The sequence below is a fragment of the Aquarana catesbeiana genome, linkage group LG12 (assembly GCF_042186555.1).
Source record: "Aquarana catesbeiana isolate 2022-GZ linkage group LG12, ASM4218655v1, whole genome shotgun sequence".
NCBI lineage: Eukaryota > Metazoa > Chordata > Amphibia > Anura > Ranidae > Aquarana > Aquarana catesbeiana.
Window position 1 is genome coordinate 16,377,685 of NC_133335.1, and position 18,924 is coordinate 16,396,608.

Here is an 18,924-nt window from a genome sequence, read left to right on the forward strand (position 1 = left end):
CTCTTCTCCAAAGAACAAGAAAAGGATGCAACAACTTTTTTTAAAGTCCAATAAAATCCATACAGTCACGGAGACAAGGAACAAGAACTAACGCGTTTCACACCACCAGTGGGTGCTTAATCATCTCAACCTTTTCTCCACTGGTTACTCACGAGCCAATGGGCATTGGCCAACTGGGCCTTGTGCAACTCTCATTGGTTTATGTGAATATGGACCCATGGAGGCTGCATAAGGCTGGCTGGTTGGAGTTTTGTGCAGTTGTAGGGCCCCAACCTGGTGCTTATTGTTGACTGGTTGGATAAAAATGGTTTTCCAGCGATGGAGTCCCTCGCCTCCTCTCCCAGAGACACTTGCGCCCTATTTAAAGCTATAATAAGTTGCCCTGTGGCCCCCTGACCACCCAATAGGCCCTCCATTTGGCTAATGGCTGGGCCCCTAGGGCCATTGTGCTCCTCCATGAGGCAGACATTCCAGGCACAGAGCCCCTCCCCCCTCCACCCCTCACCACATGGCTGCAGCACTGAGCCCATCTCCCCCACGTGACCAGAAAATAGTCCCGGCCGGCGGAGTGATCCGTACTCCTCCCGAGGAGGCGCCCCCTGGCGGAGACAAGTCCTCCCCGCTTCTCCGGTACCGAGGACAGAGCCGAGCTCCCGGTGTGCGCCGTCTGGGGTGTGTCCTCCGTGTCACTCCCCCCGCCCCTTCCCCCATACCGGAGAGGAGAACCCCGGTGCTCGGTGTAGGGACCCCCCCTCCGGACAATGAGTCCCCCCTTCATGCTAATGAGCCGCTGACGACACATCCGATCTTTCTCCTCCGCCATATTGGTCAGCGGGAGGGAGACAGCGCCGGGTATTGTCTGCCCCGCCACCGACACACCGACCGACCCCACCGGAGGAGGAGGAGGGGTGAGTCACCCCACAATACTTACCGGATATACACCGGGGAGATCCCTCATCACCTACCGGATCTATAGGTACACACCGGGATCTATACACTTCTATAGGGGAAGAGGAGAGCCCCGACACACCGGGATCTATACACTTCTATAGGGGAGAGGAGAGCCCCGACACACCGGGATCTATACACTTCTATAGGGGGAGAGGAGAGCCCCGACACACCGGGATCTATACACTTCTATAGGGGGAGAGGAGAGCCCCGACACACCGGGATCTATACACTTCTATAGGGGGAGAGGAGAGCCCCGACACACCGGGATCTATACACTTCTATAGGGGGAGAGGAGAGCCCCGACACACCGGGATCTATACACTTCTATAGGGGGAGAGGAGAGCCCCAACACACCGGGATCTATACACTTCTATAGGGGGAGAGGAGAGCCCCGACACACCGGGATCTATACACTTCTATAGGGGAGAGGAGAGCTCCGACACACCGGGATCTATACACTTCTATAGGGGAGAGAGGAGAGCCCCGACACACCGGGATCTATACACTTCTATAGGGGAGAGAGGAGAGCTCCTCACATAATACACTTCTATAGGGGGAGAGGAGAGCTCAGACACACCGGGATCTATACACTTCTATAGGGGAGAGGAGAGCCCCGACACACCGGGATCTATACACTTCTATAGGGGAGAGAGGAGAGCTCCGACACACCGGGATCTATACACTTCTATAGGGGGAGAGGAGAGCTCCTCACATAATACACTTCTATAGGGGACACCAGGTACACCTCCTGTATAGCTCACATCTCCTCCTATATACCTCACATAATACACTTCTATAGGGGAGAGCACTGGGTTCAGATACACCCCACACCTCCTGTATACCCCTATATACCTCACATAATACACTTCTATAGGGGAGAGGAGAGCTCTGACACACCGGGATCTATACACTTCTATAGGGGAGAGCACCTCACATAATACACTTCTATAGGGGAGAACACTGGGTTCAGATACACCCCACAACTCCAATACACCCCTACCTCACACCTCCCATATATCTCACATAATACACTAATATAGGGGACACCACTGGGTTCAGATACACCACACACCTCCTATATACCTCACATCTCCTATATACTTCAAATAATACACTTCTATAGGGGACACCACTGGGTTCTATATGACTTCAGATACACCACCTATACACCCCTATATACCTCACACCTCCTATATACCTCACACCTTCTACATGCCTCACGCCTCCTATACACCCCTATATACCCCACACCTTCTTCTATAGGGGACTTCACTGACTGGGATGTATAGTGGAGAACTGACTGAAGGGTAAGAAATGATGCACAGCACACTGAAATCTATAGGACATCACAGATGTGTTCTATAGGGGACCTCCGACTGGCTGGGATGTATAGGATGGAGTACACCACTATGGGCCTTCTGTAGGACATCCTAGACGACACCTTCTATGGGGACATCACTGACTGACTGGGACGTATAGGATGGAGTACACCTCCTACTGTATACACTTCCTCCTGTATACACTTCACTCCTACAGGGGACATCACTGACTGAGATGTATAGGATGGAGTACACCACACATCTTCTATAGGGGACATCACTGAGATCTACAGGACATACTGGACACCTCCTTCTATGGGGGACATCACTGACTGGGACGTATAGGATGGAGTACATCTCTGTATACCCTTCACTTTTTCTATAGAGGACACAGAGCTCTGTGTAACTCCTATAGGGGATGTTTTGTGTGTGTGTGTGTATATTGGGGCAGCAGCTGTGCAGATTTCTGTGTGGTGTTTTATAGGGGACCCCCATACAGATCTGTCTCTCTCTCGCTCTACACGCACATAGGGGACCCCCCATAGAGATTTGTCTCTCGCTCTACACACACTTATACAGGGGACCCCCCATACAGATCTGTCTCTCGCTCTACACACACATATATAGGGGACCCCCATATAGATCTGTCTCTCGCTCTACACACACATATATAAGGGACCCCCCATACAGATCTTTCTCTTGCTCTACACACACATATACAGGGGACCCCCCATACAGATCTGTCTCTTGCTCTACACACACATATATAGGGGAACCCCCCATACAGATCTGTCTCTCGCTCTACACACATATATAGGGGAACCCCCATACAGATCTGTCTCTCGCTCTACACACACACACACACATATAGGGGAACCCCCCATATAGATCTGTCTCTCGCTCTACACACATATATAGGGGACCCCCGTATAGATCTGTCTCTCGCTCTACACACACATATATAGGGGACCCCCCATACAGATCTGTCTCTCGCTTCACACACACATATATAGGGGACCCCCCATACAGATCTGTCTCTCGCTCTACACACACATATATAGGGGACCCCCATACAGATCTCTCTCACTCTACACACACATATATAGGGGACCCCCATACAGATCTGTCTCTCACTCTACACACACATATATAGGGGACCCCCATACAGATCTGTCTCTCACTCTACACACACATATATAGGGGACCCCCATACAGATCTGTCTCTCCCTCTACACACACATATATAGGGGACCCCCCATACAGATCTGTCTCTCTCTACACACACATATATAGGGGACCCCCATACAGATCTGTATATCTCTCTACACACACTCATATGGGACCTATATATATATTTCCGTGGGGTTTGCATAGTCGTGCATGAAGGGGGTGTATATGAGGACAGTACAGAGGGTATAGTGTGTGTGTGTATGTGTATATATATATAGAGAGAGAGAGAGAGAGAGATAGAACGAACACTGTGTATATAGGGATGTATATGAGAAGAGTTCTGTATACTGATACCCTGGGAGTTAGGAATCTCTATTTCCTTCTCCGGGGCATCCAGTATACATCCATCCCATATATATATATATATATATATATATATATATATATATATATATATATATATATATACATACACATACATACACTCTGTGTATTGCCCGGATGATGTCTGTGTATCCTATGTAAATAGTAATACAGTGCTGGATGTATAGGGGACAATGATTTTATATATATTTATTATTATTTCTTTTTCTTCTCTGGGATGTATAGAGGACAGTGATCTCACTATATATATATTTCTATGGGATGTATAGAGGACAGTGATCTCACTATATATATTTCTATGGGATGTATAGAGGACAGTGATCTCACTATATATATTTCTATGGGATGTATAGAGGACAGTGATCTCACTATATATATTCTATGGGATGTATAGAGGACAGTGATCTCACTATATATATATTCTATGGGATGTATAGAGGACAGTGATCTCACTATATATATATATTCTATGGGATGTATAGAGGACAGTGATCTCACTATACAGTATATATTTCTATGGGATGTATAGAGGACAGTGATCTCACTATATATATATTTCTATGGGATGTATAGAGGACAGTGATCTCACTATATATATTTCTATGGGATGTATAGAGGACAGTGATCTCACTATATATATTTCTATGGGATGTATAGAGGACAGTGATCTCACTATATATATTCTATGGGATGTATAGAGGACAGTGATCTCACTATATATATATTCTATGGGATGTATAGAGGACAGTGATCTCACTATATATATATATTCTATGGGATGTATAGAGGACAGTGATCTCACTATACAGTATATATTTCTATGGGATGTATAGAGGACAGTGATCTCACTATATATATATTTCTATGGGATGTATAGAGGACAGTGATCTCACTATATATATTTCTATGGGATGTATAGAGGACAGTGATCTCACTATATATATTCTATGGGATGTATAGAGGACAGTGATCTCACTATATATATTTCTATGGGATGTATAGAGGACAGAGATCTCACTATATATATTCTATGGGATGTATAGAGGACAGTGATCTCACTATATATATATTCTATGGGATGTATAGAGGACAGTGATCTCACTATACAGTATATATTTCTATGGGATGTATAGAGGACAGTGATCTCACTATATATATTTCTATGGGATGTATAGAGGACAGAGGTGTGCTCACACGTAGTATATAGATGATATATATATATAGACAGTGTAGGCCGGGCTGTGATTGGTAGACAGGGAGGGATGTGTAGTATATGTCGCCTCCATAGGCCGGTGCGGAGCTCTTCCTGTGTACAGACACATGGAGGAGGAGAAGGGGGGGAGGGGGTCCTGTCATCCTCCCCCGGTAGTGATCGGGTCCCCCCCGGTGGGCAATGCGGCGGCCGGGAAGGGGTTAATGATGATGATGGTGGGGGGGGGGGAGGAGAGGGGGATTTGGGGGCGGGTCCCCGGCTCTCCCCTCCCCTCTCCTTCCCTCCAGCCTGTCTGCTGAAAAAGGCGCGATGATGATCTGCTCCTCCAGCATGCTGCCGGCCGGGACTTCCTGATCTCCGCTATAACACCCGATCTCCGATCACATCGTCCGGTAATCGGGGGGGAGACCCGGGTGTGTAGGGGGAGGGGGGGGTAGAGAAATGTGAATCCTGCCTCCACCCAAAATGCACCGCAGCCGTGTCACCGAGGAGGAGAGGAGAGGAGAGCCGGGCTCCAGTGGCCTGTAGGGGGCGCATTCTGTGTGCAGGGTGGGGGGATGGGGAGGAAGCTGCCGCACAGCAGCGCCTCCTAGAGGCCTGGGAGGGGATCGGTGATCACAGCTGTGCCGGGTCCTCCTCTGCAGTCCACACTCCATACAATGGAGGAGAGAGCTCTGCAAACCATCAATCACTGCACAGCCTGACAGCCTGCTTCTGCTTTTCAGCATGTGTGCCACACAATCCCCGACTACATGTATTTATATCTTCTATTACTTCTATTGTTCCAGGTGGGCCTGCGATCAGACTGAACCCCGTAACCCCCCACCGTACCCCCCCCTTGGATGTATGGACTTCATCACCTCCCGCTGCATCAACTTCACCACCCACCTCCAGAGGCGCTGACACCTCCACCTCTCCAACTTCATCAGATAACTTTTTTTTTATTTTTTTAAGTTCACAACAAGGTTTGTTCAACTTCTTCTTCTTCTCTCGTTCATAAGTGATCTGTCAGAGCACCGGAAACTAATAGACTTGTGAGGCTGATACATTATTGGCGCCGGTATTTCGGGTCCTATGCGTTTCCTTTAAAGCTGTATTGATTATATTGCAGCTTACCAATTCTGAGATGTGATGGCTGCGTTCTTTTCTCTTTGGGCTTTCTTCTATTTTCATTTGGTGATTCAGCCAGCAAGTCCTGTTTTTTCTTTTCCATCATCCTTTAATAGACCAAGCTGTCCAGACAAAAGTGGCAGTTGGAGAGATGAGCTAAACCATTTACCACCGACAGGGGTGCTTACAAGAATCAGTTTTTGTCAAGGAACAAAAACTGTTTGCCGTAACTGATTAAAGCGGAGTTCCGCTTAACAATGGAACTTCTGCTTTAAGGGAAGGTGACCCCCTGACATGTCACATTTGGCATGTCTTTTCTTTTTTTTTTTTTTTTTGGGTGGGGGGGGGGCGGAAACCCCTTTTTTAGAGGGTTCCAGCTCCCACTTCCTCCCGACGCACCGCGAGCAAGTTCACCTCAACCCCCCCCCCCCCCCCCCCCTCTCGGCAATCATCTGGGACACGATACAGGTCCCAGATGATTGCCCAGCCAGTCACAGCGCGCCACACGGCTCACGCATGCTCAGTGCGTGTCCACAGTGACAATGCTGGCGCCGCAGAGAGGAGGGGGAGACAAGCGCGGCTTTGTTCCTCCTCATCGCTGGACCGTGGGACAGGTAAGTGTCCGATTATTTAAAGTCAGCAGCTGAAGTATTTCTAGCTGCTGACTTTTTAAACCTTTTTTCTTTTTATGCGCAACTCCGCTTTAAAGTGGTTCTAAAGAGTTGTCTTGGTTTTTTTTTTACCTTTTTAATGCATTCCCTGCAGTAAGGTAAAAATGTTTTATAGCTCTCTGTCCTCCCCCTTCCCCGTATGAAGGAAAAGAAGCGGAGAACACATCAGCACTGTGCACTTCCTTCTCTTCCTTCTCGTTCTCTCGTCTTCTCTTTTCTCCTTCTTTTTTTTTTTTCTCCTTCTTCTTTCTCTTCTTCTTCTTCTTCTTCTTCTTCTTCTTCTTCTTCTTCTTCTTCTTCTTCTTCTTCTTCTTCTTCTTCTCCTTCTCCTTCTTTCTCTTCTCCTTCTTTCTCTTCTTCTTCTCCTTCTCCTTCTTTCTCTCCTTCTTCTTTCTCTCCTCCTTCTTCTTTCTCTCCTCCTCCTTCTTCTTTCTCTCCTCCTCCTTCTTCTTTCTCTCCTCCTTCTTCTTCTTTCTCTCCTCCTTCTTCTTCTTTCTCTCCTCCTTCTTCTTCTTTCTCTCCTCCTTCTTCTTCTTTCTCTCCTCCTTCTTCTTTCCCTCCTTCTTCTCCTTCTTTCCCTCCTTCTTCTCCTTCTTTCCCTCCTTCTCCTTCTTCTTTCCCTCCTTCTTCTTTCCCTCCTTCTTCTCTCCCTCCTTCTTCTCTGCCTCCTACTTCTCTCCCTCCTTCTTCTCTCCCTCCTTCTTCTCTCCCTCCTTCTTCTCTCCCTCCTTCTTTCTCTCCCTCCTTCTTTCTCTCCCTCCTTCTTTCTCTCCCTCCTTCCTTCTCTCCCTCCTTCCTTCTCTCCCTCCTTCCTTCTCTCCCTCCTTCCTTCTCTCCCTCCTTTCTTCTTTCCCTTCTTCTTTCCCTTCTTCTTTCCCTTCTTCTTTCCCTTCTTCTTTCCCTTCTTCTTTCCCTTCTTCTTTCCCTTCTTCTTTCCCTTCTTCTTTCCCTCCTTCTTCTTCTCCTTCTTTCCCTCCTTCTTCTTTCCCTCCTTCTTCTTCTCCTTCTTTCCCTCCTTCTTCTTCTCCTTCTTTCCCTCCTTCTTCTTCTTCTCCTTCTCCTTCTTTCCCTCCTTCTTCTTCTTCTCCTTTTTTTTTTCTCCTTCTTCTCCTTTTTTTTTTCTCCTTCTCCTTCTTCTCCTTTTTTTTTTTCTCCTTCTCCTTCTTCTCCTTTTTTTTTTTCTCCTTCTCCTTTTTCTCTTCTCCTTTTTCTTTTTTTCTCCTCTTCTCCTTTTTCTTTTTTTCTCTTCTTCTCCTTTTTTCTTTTTTTCTCTTTCTCCTTTTTTCTTTTTTTCTCTTCTTCTCCTTTTTTTCTCTTCTTCTCCTTTTTTCTTTTTTTCTCTTCTTCTCCTTTTTTTCTCTTCTTCTCCTTTTTTCTTTTTTTCTCTTCTTCTCCTTTTTTCTTCTTTTTTCTCCTTCTTCTTCTCTTTTCTCTTCTTCTCTCCTTCTTCTCGCCTTCTTTTTTTCTCTTCTTCTTCGGCTCCTGCTGCTATCAAACGCAGTGAGAAGGAAGCTGGGCGAAGCCCCGCTGTGTGTGTGTCTATGGAGGGTGGCTCCATAGACACACGGCTTGGTGTGCGAACCATGCACTGTGTCCCCCCCACCCCCACCCAATAGCTAGCAGCTTTCTATGGGGACAAACAAAGAGGAGGAGCCATGATCGCTGGCGGAAAACCCCAGAAGAAGTCTGGGGCTGCTCTGTGCAATACTATTGCACAGAGAAAGTGAGTGTAACATGTTTATTATTTTAATTAAAAAAAAAAAAAACTTTTAGTAACACTTTAAAAATGTGTGAGCTGGGCTTCAGTTAGTGTATCTAAATCCACTAGTACATCCAAGACCCCCCACCCCCCAGACTGACAGTGCTGCTGTGTACGGGTGTCTCCATTGCTTCTCCATCCAGACTGGAGGCACTTTAGGACAGGAAGTGTTACTGACTGGATCACCAGGTGAAAATAGAGGAAAAAGAAAACGAATGCAGCCATCACATGTATGGATTGGTAAGAAATACGTTAACGTTTTGGGTTTAATACTACAAGGTTTGAGATGGGAAGACCAATAGTCTGACTTGTTAAAGTATAACCAAAGGCAAAACTTTTTTTTTTTTTTTGCTTTGGATAGAGTGGAAACGGATTAGAACCCCCTGTCAGTTTTTATTGCTTTCTGAGCCCCAATTAGGGAGATTCATCCTCTCTATTTGTCCTTTTTACTATTATCATTGAAAATGAAAATAAAAAAAGAAAATCCCAAATTTTGGGTTGTCCCAGGAAAAGTAATGGAGGGGAAATCTTCCAATAGGGACTCCTTTTAATTTGCAGGGATTTCCTCTCACTTCCTGTTTTGGCTATGGAACAGGAAGTGAAGGGACATCTCCACAATGGAACACAGATTGGGGGGGAGAAAAAAAAAAATCTGACAGGGGATATATAACCCTCCCTTACTCTATCCAAAAAGGGGGGGGGGGGGGGGAGTTTTGCCTTTTATTTCTACTTTAACCCCTTCCTGCTTAGACCTGCATTCCTTTGGGACCTTTACATCCAGGAGTAGGACAGACTTCCTGATCATGTGACCACTGTCAATGGTAGTCACATGATTGGGTGCCTTTCTTGGCAGCTCCTGATCCTGACTGAAAAAATGAGAGCTGTCAGTCACTGTGCTGGGTGTACGCTCTCAGCACGGACACATTGACCATCCATGATCGCATATATGTGTGTCACGTGGGCATTAATCCCCACCCTCTTTGCCATCACACATGTGTTACATGAGCAGCAGGAGGTTAAAATTGTACTACTTTGTAGTTTTCCTTATTCTCCTCATGGCTCAGAATTCTACAGTGTGAGGGGTTTTAGGTGGAATTATTGATATTTATTGGTTTTTAGAAGTGTGAGGAACCACTAAGTGCTAAAGCAGTGGTCATCAACCCTGTCCTCAGGGCCCACTAGCAGGCCAGGTTTTATGTATTACCTTGGGGTAGATGCAGAGTAGAATACTGCAATCACTGAGCAGTAAATGATATCACCTGTGATGTATTTCGGTTATCTTGCAAACCTGGCCTGTTAGTGGGCCCTGAGGACAGGGTTGAGGACCACTAAGTGCTAAAGGATGGACGCTTTGCTTTATCTTGGTTGGATTAGAGGGAGAGGTGAGTGTTTGCTCTTCTGTTGCAGGTAAAGCATTGTGTGACCAGGGTCACTTTAAGGAGGCCTGCCATGTCTAGGGGGTTAGAACACGCTGTCCTTTTTCACTGGCTTTGCTGTTTATTTTGAAGGAATGTTGGTTTGTTTAAGTGACTGTTCATTAGTTGCGAAGTGTTTGAAGTGTCAGCCATCATATCTCTTATGACAGGTGCTCTTTAAACTTTTTATTGAGTTTATGTCAACTTTCATTTGCAGTTTTAAAAAAGTGTTTGTTGTTTTTTTTTTTTTTTTGACCACGCAAATATTCAAGTAACATGTAAATAGTTAAAATAGTCGGCCTTTTGGTGGTGGTGGTTGGTACTTTGCTTGCAGTGTGGCTCAGTGCTGGTCTTCAGCTTCTGGCGAAGGTGACGCACAGGGGTCATGAATGCTGCATTTGGCTGTTATGTATTGCCCTGTGTACACTGTGACTAACTTCGTGTTTTTTCTTTAAGTGCATGTCCTAGATATTTTTGAGGTTTTTCAGTGGAGAATTAGAACCTCTGTCAGGCTTTAACTTCATTTTGAGAGATTTGTGACTCCTAGAGCCACGTTGAACAGTTAGAATTAGACAGTAATTTAGGGAATATCAGCAACTGGCAGATTTTTTTTTTTTTTTCCCTCTTTTCGACTTTTATATCTATTAGCTTTTAGTCGCTCTTTGTTACAGATTTCCCTCTACTTCCTGTCTGGTAAAACTAGGAAGTTCAGGGAAGTCTTTCTAACAGAGCCTTGGATAATAGTAGAATCCAAATTGAGTCAATTCAACCTAAAATGTGCAGGAGTTTTGGACAGAGGTAGTGACTAGGGCCAGCCGGGCGCCGTGGAGAGGAGCGGGGCTTCGTACGCCCGCATCGCTGGACAGGTGAGTGTCTAATTATTTAAAGTCAGCAGCTACACTTTTTTTGTAGCTGCTGACTTTTAATATTTTTTATTTTTATTTTTTTTGGCAGAACTCCACTTTAATAACAAACCTACAGGCCCTATCTTGTTTGTAACCCGGGGACCGCCTGTACTCCACATTGGCATTCATTTTATTACTATTTTGAATGTGAAAGCCCTTTCTAATCTCAGAGAAAATATAGTACAGAACTTTGCTTGCTTATATTGTAGAGTCAGATGGTGAGAGGACTGAAGTAGTCATTCTGTATCTTGTTTTCTCTAATGGACATTGATCAGTCCCATTTGAAGCTTAAATTCTGTAACTGATGGGGCATTATCAAGTGCAAGACAACCTACTGTTATTGGATGTTGATGGTGCCCATGGTGGGATTTGAACTTGAACTGTCTGTCCCATGCGTTTGGTCTTAATGGTTAGAATGTGGCCTAATACTTCATCCACTCTTTACAGCATACTAGATTTGTTTTGCTAAGTACACCAGTTTGTTTGTGGTGTTGTGTGTTTTTTGTTTTGTTTTTTCCCTTTAAAGCGGAGCTCCACCCAAAAGGGGAATCTCCCCATGTTTACTTCCTCTCCCCATGTTTACTTCCTCTCCCCATGTTTACTTCTTCTCCCCTCTGCCACATTTGGCACCTTTTGAGGGGGTACCTGACCTTTTGACAGGTACCGCAGTGAGGTCTCCTCCAAGTTCCACTCCCCCCCCCCCCCCTCCTTCCACCGCTGCCAGGCCATTCACAAAGCACATAACGCTTTGCGCATGCGCAGTAGCGGCTTCACTGCCGGTTCTCCTTACCAGAAATGGCGACAGCAGCGCCTGAGAGCCAATTAAAAAAATAGGCAGGGGTGCCAACATTGCGGGATCCCTGGACAGGTAAGTGTCCTAATATAAAAAGTCAGCAGCTACAGTATTTGTAGCTGCTGAGTTTTAATTTTTGGAGGGGGGCTGGAGCTCCGCTTTAAAGTCTCCACTGCTTCACTTTTTACTATGAAATAATGTGGAAGGGTTGGAAGCTCTGTCAGTTTTTCTCTTGCTCTTTGTCTCTTTTGGGAGTTTTCTTTCCACTTCCTGTCTGTTGGATTGGTGTGAAAACAGGAAGTAAGAAGGACCCTCCCCCCTACAAGGGCACAGACAGTAATAATACATTTTGTAATCGAATGGGGAATGTTTGGATCTCTCATATAAAATGTGTTGCTGTGTGTGTCCACACAATGGGAAATTCCCCCTTCCTGTCCAGGGGACGGGTATATAACCAAAGGGCAATCCCCTCTATTGGGGCGCAGACAGCACAGTCTCTCACAAAATCTTCACCCTGTCTCCTTCTTCTATAAAAAAAATAAAATAAAATAATTTGGCTGGAGTTGGACTTAAAGTATCTATCTGGAATACGGGATCTCTTAAAGCCCAACTGAACTTTTTAGTTTAAATCGCCTTAATACATTCCAGGTACATTAAAACAAAAGGTGTACAAAGCCTGTCCCCTGCCAGCATTCTGCAGAGAGAAGAACCTTGAGATGCCAGACACACTGGGAACTTTGCTGTACCTGCAGTTCCCGTGCGGACTGCGATTTCCAAAGTAGTGCAGAGACTTCAACCTGCATTTCATGGAGCACGGCGGCTCCAATCGAAGGAATGGGCCGTCGTGCCCAAGCAAACGCCTAGTATGAACCTAGCCTAAGACCTAGGTGCAGTAAAAGCAGGTAGTTATCTTGTGTTTTTAACCCCCCCCCCCACCTTTCCCCAGCTGCAATTTAACCTGGTCAGTGGCCCTACTGGTACTCACTGCTGCAGTTGTGATGTGGAAAAACTGGTTGCATTCAGTAGATAGCACTGCTAAAACCCATGCAAGTCAATAGAGCCAGCCACATGTAATGTGCGTGGTGCAGCAGGCTTTCAATGCTTAACATTGGTCTTACCTCAGAGAGCTGCCTCTGAAGTGCCTCCGAAAAGCAATCCACCGCGATTTGCTTTTCAGAGGGGAGATGACCACCGCCACACATGTAAACCAGGCCTTCTCTTTACTCCCTTCTGACATCCCACAGTGTAATAAGTACAATGTGTAGGGAGGCTCCTGAAATTGCAGATCTCCATCCTAATTTGGCAGTCGCTGGGTGTTCTCAGGACAGGTCTAAGGCTGGCCATACATGGGTCGAAATTCGAAAGAATTTTCTTTTGAAAATCAGAAAATTTGTGCGTTTTGTGATCCGATGGCGCCACCATTGATTTCAAAATTTGACCGACCAAGCCTTCAATTTCACCTCATGTTGCTACAGAAAATTATTTTCGTGGCCGGGACTCTTCTTTTCCTTCCGGGAATTTTCTTTTCTTGCACATGCGCATTTCTTTTTCGATTTACGTTTCCCGCGCGATTCTCCCATCATTGATTAGAAAATCGTTTTTCAAAAAAATTCTAACATGTCCGATTACTCAAATTCGATGGCCGCACGAAAATCGGCTGTTGCTGCAGCCCAACTAATGGTGCGAAATACGAACGAAAATTCTTAGATAAGATTTTTCGAAAGAAAATTCTTTTGAAATTCAACCCGTGTATGGCCTGCCTAAGTAGTAAATAATGGAGTCTGTGCAGGCAATGTAAAGTCTGTGTAATGGGCTTTCCAGAGCTTCTCTGTAAACAAGTGATGGCGAACAGAACAGCATGCTGACGCTTCCAATAGGTTCTCTTTGTTTTTAGTAGCGGTGTAATACTAGGTTTGATCAGCAGGTGGCGCTACAGGTCACCAGGGGGGTGAGGGGCGGCTTTTTCTTGCTGTACAGTGAGTTCCTGTTTCTGCTCTATATTAGGCCAGAGATGTGTTTGTGGAATAAGAAGTCCAGCATTTGTAGCTATGGATGGTTGTAATGAGTGGAAGTGTGTATGTGGCCTCCTCCAGCAGTGGACACAGATGTAGCCCTGACTCTGCTTTCCTGACATGTCACAATCCTGCTCCGCCAGGAACTAGACTTGGAAGCGGCACTTCTACCTTCTTAGGACAAGGATGCCAGTTGCTGCACCATCATTTGTCTATATTTCTAAAGATTTCTTGGTGTCTATCTTATATAAATGATTGCAGAGGACAGTCCTGTCATAGCTAAAACCAGCCCAACCTCCGACAAGCTGACCGGGTAACCTGTAATTGGGGTCTGTTTACTCAAATGTTAGTCCCTTCTGTGGAGGAATAGTGACAAATCAGCAATGGACTTCTATTTGACCTGCCTGCTCATTGGGCGTGAATGAGAATTTCACACAACTGAAGCCCCGTGCAGTCTCTTTGGTTGACCTTACATAACCCCTGATTGCAGGTGAATGTTGCAAGACCCAAAGGGAAATCTTAGTAGTGAAACCAATAGTAATCTTCTATCATTGGGAGTGGGATAATAGATGTTTATTTTTCTCTGGAGCTGTTATATTTGAGCTGCCATCGACAGTCCCTGGGGGGGGTTAGAGAATCTCCCCATCGACGGTCCTCCTGGGGGGGGGGTCTCCCCATCGACGGTCCTCCTGGGGGGGGGGGGGTCTCCCCATCGACGGTCCTCCTGGGGGGGGGGGGGGGGGGGTCTCCCCATCGACGGTCCTCCTGGGGGGGGGGGGGGGTCTCCCCATCGACGGTCCTCCTGGGGGGGGGGGGGTCTCCCCATCGACGGTCCTCCTGGGGGGGGGGGGGGGTCTCCCCATCGACGGTCCTCCTGGGGGGGGGGGTCTCCCCATCGACGGTCCTCCTGGGGGGGGGGGTCTCCCCATCGACGGTCCTCCTGGGGGGGAATCTCCCCATCGACGGTCCTCCTGGGGGGGAATCTCCCCATCGACGGTCCTCCTGGGGGGGGTGGTGGGGGGGAATCTCACAATGAGTTAAAGCGGAATTCCACCTAACTTTTTTTATTTATTTATTTTACAAATACTGCAGCTGCTGACTTTTAAAATAAGGACACTTGCCTGTCCAGGGCGCCCGCGATGTGGGCACCCGAAGCCGACCGTGTCTCGGTTGGAGGCGCCGCCATCTTCGGTAAGGGAATCAGGAAGTGAAGCCTTGCGGCTTCACTTCCTGGTTCCCTACTGTGCATGCATGACCCCACTGGTCCCTGCTGTCTTCTGGACCAGTGTGTCTCCCAGAAGACAACGGGGGGCGGAGAAGGTGCCAGAAGTGGCGTAGATTTCCACCGATCTCCCCATCGACGGTCCTCTGGGGGGGGGGGAATCTCCCCATCGACGGTCCTCTGGGGGGGGGAAATCTCCCCATCGACGGTCCTCTGGGGGGGGGGGATCTCCCCATCGACGGTCCTCTGGGGGGGGGGGATCTCCCCATCGGTCCTCTGGGGGGGGGGGATCTCCCCATCGACGGTCCTCTGGGGGGGGGATCTCCCCATCGACGGTCCTCTGGTGGGGGGGGGATCTCCCATCGACGGTCCTCTGGGGGGGGGGATCTCCCCAACGACAGTCCTCTGGGGGGGGGGATCTCCCCAACGACGGTCCTCTGGGGGGGGGGGATCTCCCCATCGACGGTCCTCTGGGGGGGGGGGGGGGGATCTCCCCATCGACGGTCCTCTGGGGGGGGAATCTCCCCATCGACGGTCCTCTGGGGGGGGATCTCCCCATCGACGGTCCTCTGGGGGGGGGATCTCCCCATCGACGGTCCTCTGGGGGGGGGATCTCCCCATCGACGGTCCTCTGGGGGGGGGATCTCCCATCGACGGTCCTCGGGGGGGGGGGGGATCTCCCATCGACGGTCCTCTGGGGGGGGGGGGATCTCCCCATCGACGGTCCTCTGGGGGGGGGGGGGATCTCCCCATCGACGGTCCTCTGGGGGGGGGGATCTCCCCATCGACGGTCCTCTGGGGGGGGGGGATCTCCCCATCGACGGTCCTCTGGGGGGGGGGGATCTCCCATCGACGGTCCTCTGGGGGGGGGGGATCTCCCCATCGACGGTCCTCTGGGGGGGGGGGATCTCCCCATCGACGGTCCTCCTGGGGGGGGGGGGTCTCCCCATCGACGGTCCTACTGGGGGGGGGGGTCTCCCCATCGACGGTCCTCTGGGGGGGGGGGGATCTCCCCATCGACGGTCCTCTGGGGGGGGGGGATCTCCCCATCGACGGTCCTCTGGGGGGGGGGGATCTCCCCATCGACGGTCCTCTGGGGGGGGGGGGATCTCCCCATCGACGGTCCTCCTGGGGGGGGGATCTCCCCATCGACGGTCCTCCTGGGGGGGGGGTCTCCCCATCGACGGTCCTACTGGGGGGGGGTCTCCCCATCGACGGTCCTACTGGGGGGGGGGTCTCCCCATCGACGGTCCTCCTGGGGGGGGGTCTCCCCATCGACGGTCCTCCGGGGGGGGATCTCCCCATCGACGGTCCTCCTGGGGGGGGGGTCTCCCCATCGACGGTCCTCCTGGGGGGGGGATCTCCCCATCGACGGTCCTCCTGGGGGGGGGGATCTCCCCATCGACGGTCCTCCTGGGGGGGGATCTCCCCATCGACGGTCCTCCTGGGGGGGGTCTCCCCACCGACGGTCCTCCTGGGGGGGGGGGGATCTCCCCACCGACGGTCCTCCTGGGGGGGGGGGGGGAATCTCCCCACCGACGGTCCTCCGGGGGGGGGGGATCTCCCCATCGACGGTCCTCCTGGGGGGGGGGGGGATCTCCCATCGACGGTCCTCCTGGGGGGGGGGATCTCCCATCGACGGTCCTCCTGGGGGGGGGGATCTCCCCATCGACGGTCCTCCTGGGGGGGGGGATCTCCCACCGACGGTCCTCCTGGGGGGGGGGATCTCCCACCGACGGTCCTCCTGGGGGGGGGGGATTCTCCCCATAGACGGTCCTCCTGGGGGGGATCTCCCATCGACGGTCCTCTGGGGGGGGGGGGGGGGGATCTCACAATGAGTTAAAGCGGAGTTCCACCTAACTTTTTTATTTATTTATTTTACAAATACTGCAGCTGCTGACTTTTAAAATAAGGACACTTGCCTGTCCAGGGCGCCCGCGATGTGGGCACCCGAAGCCGACCCGTGTCTCGGTTGGAGGCGCCGCCATCTTCGGTAAGGGAATCAGGAAGTGAAGCCTTGCGGCTTCACTTCCTGGTTCCCTACTGTGCATGCGTGACCCCACTGGTCCCTGCTGTCTTCTGGGACCAGTGTGTCTCCCAGAAGACAGCGGGGGGCGGAGAAGGTGCCGGAAGTGGCGTAGATTTCCACGGGTGGCTCGGCCTGAAGTGGGAGCATTTTTGGGTGTAAGTCCCCTTTTAATAAGTTTGGTGTAATAGTTGTGCATAAATTGTAACCTTTCCCTACTCTATTGGCAAAAAAACTTTGAAATATTTGGTGTGCTGTGAAAGGAGCTTTCCAGCTGCTTTTCCTGGGATGACGGTGTGAACAAGGCCGGGACGATGGGTACTCTTTAAAGTGACCCTGTTGCGATTTACAGAAAAATTTCCCAATAACGAGCAACCTGGAGTGTAGTTGAGCTCCTCCCTGTAATCATTCTAAATGGTCTCTGAAAAATCTGCTGGACAACCAGTACTTGTGGAACTGTCATAGATCTTTCCATGGTTCTCCTGTATTCCTCGCTGGTTCCTCCTCCTGACCTCATGTCATGGCAGGAGAAGAGCGGTGAAGTGAATTCAGGAGGAGGAATGAATGGGAGCTTTGGGGGGAAACCATGGAGATCCACTCTCTCCCGGAAGTGTTGGCTTCCCAATGAACGTCTAGTGATTTGTAGAAGAGTTTAGTAACTCGGCACCTGGAAAGTTGAGGGTTCACCGCCGCCTTCTACAGGTTGGAGGCGTAAAAAGACAGGGTCACTTTAACGCTATCCCCCCCCCCCATGCTTTTAATATAGAAAGGACGTATCGTGTAGTGTAGAGGATGAAAAGGATATTGTTTGTCTTGAATGACTTTTCTTTTCATCCAAACTGTATGTTGTGGTAAGCCAATAGGATTTCTCTGGGACCGGCTCTTTTCAGCCTCTAGACCCGGTGTGCGCTGTATAGCTGTCACCTCGCTGCGTTCTTACTGGACAGCTAACTGCAAAGTAATTGTATGCTTGGCTTTTTCTATGTTTTTTAAGCTAATTTCCTGTAGTCATGTTTTTTATAAGTTGCTTCTTTGTTCCCATTTTGTTGGAAGTGGGTGTGTCCACTCTTGTGACACACCCACTACACAGTCTGCTATGCTTGAGCAGCAGCTCAGAAAAGTTCTATTGCAAGCAGGTTTTCGTACTAAGGGCAGAATAATTTGTGAGTTGTTTTTCTTTGGTGCAAAACCGCAAAAAAAAAAAAATCCAATAATTTGCTTGACAAAAAACAAAACAATAATATATACTTTTTGACCATTCTTCCAGAAGAGCATTTGTGAGATCAGGCACTGTTGGACAAGAAGGCCTGGCTCACAGTCTCCGCTCTAATTCATCCCAAAGGTGTTCTATGGGGTTGAGGTCAGGACTCTGTGCAGGCTAGTCAAGTTCCTCCACCCCAAACTCGCTCATCCATGTCTTTATGGACCTCGCTTTGTGCACTGGTTCTAATCATTTGGTGTAGGGGGGATTATGGTGTGGGGTTGTTTTTCAGGGGTTGGGCTTGGCCCCTTAGTTCCAGTGAAGGGAACTCTTAAAGTGTCAGCATACCAAGACATTTTGGACAATTTCATGTGCCCAGCTTTGTGGAACAGTTTGGGGATGGCTCCTTGACTGCGCACCAGTGCACAAAGCAAAGTCCATAAAGATATGGATGAGCGAGTTTGGGGTGGAGGAACTTGACTGACCTGCACAGAGTCCAGATCTCAACCTGATAGAACACCTTTGGGATGAATTGGATAGGAGACTGCGAGCCAGGCCTTCTCCTCCATCATCAGTACCTGACCTCACAAATGCTCTTCTGGAAGAATGGTCAAACATTCCCATAGACACACTCCTAAACCTTGTGGAAAGCCTTCCCAGAAGAGTTGAAGCTGTTATAGCCGCAAAGGGTGGGCCAACTCAATATTGAACCCTACAAACGAAGACTGGGATGTAATTAAAGTTCATGTGCGTGTAAAGACAGGCGCCCCAAT

At 48.9% G+C, this 18,924-nt stretch overlaps 1 protein-coding gene across 2 annotated transcripts in view; it reads left to right on the top strand.

The window, feature by feature from the left end:
- Positions 1-616: 616 nt before the first annotated feature.
- The window catches only part of ADNP (activity dependent neuroprotector homeobox), a 47,466-nt gene continuing 29,158 nt past the window's right edge, over positions 617-18,924 (top strand). The window contains exons 1-2 of one of the 2 annotated variants that reach the window (XM_073607257.1): positions 617-976; positions 5,826-6,002. The gene's annotated coding sequence lies outside the window, so the exon portion shown is untranslated. The remainder of the gene's footprint in view (positions 977-5,825; positions 6,003-18,924) is intronic. The other variant, XM_073607259.1, reaches the window with a different exon arrangement.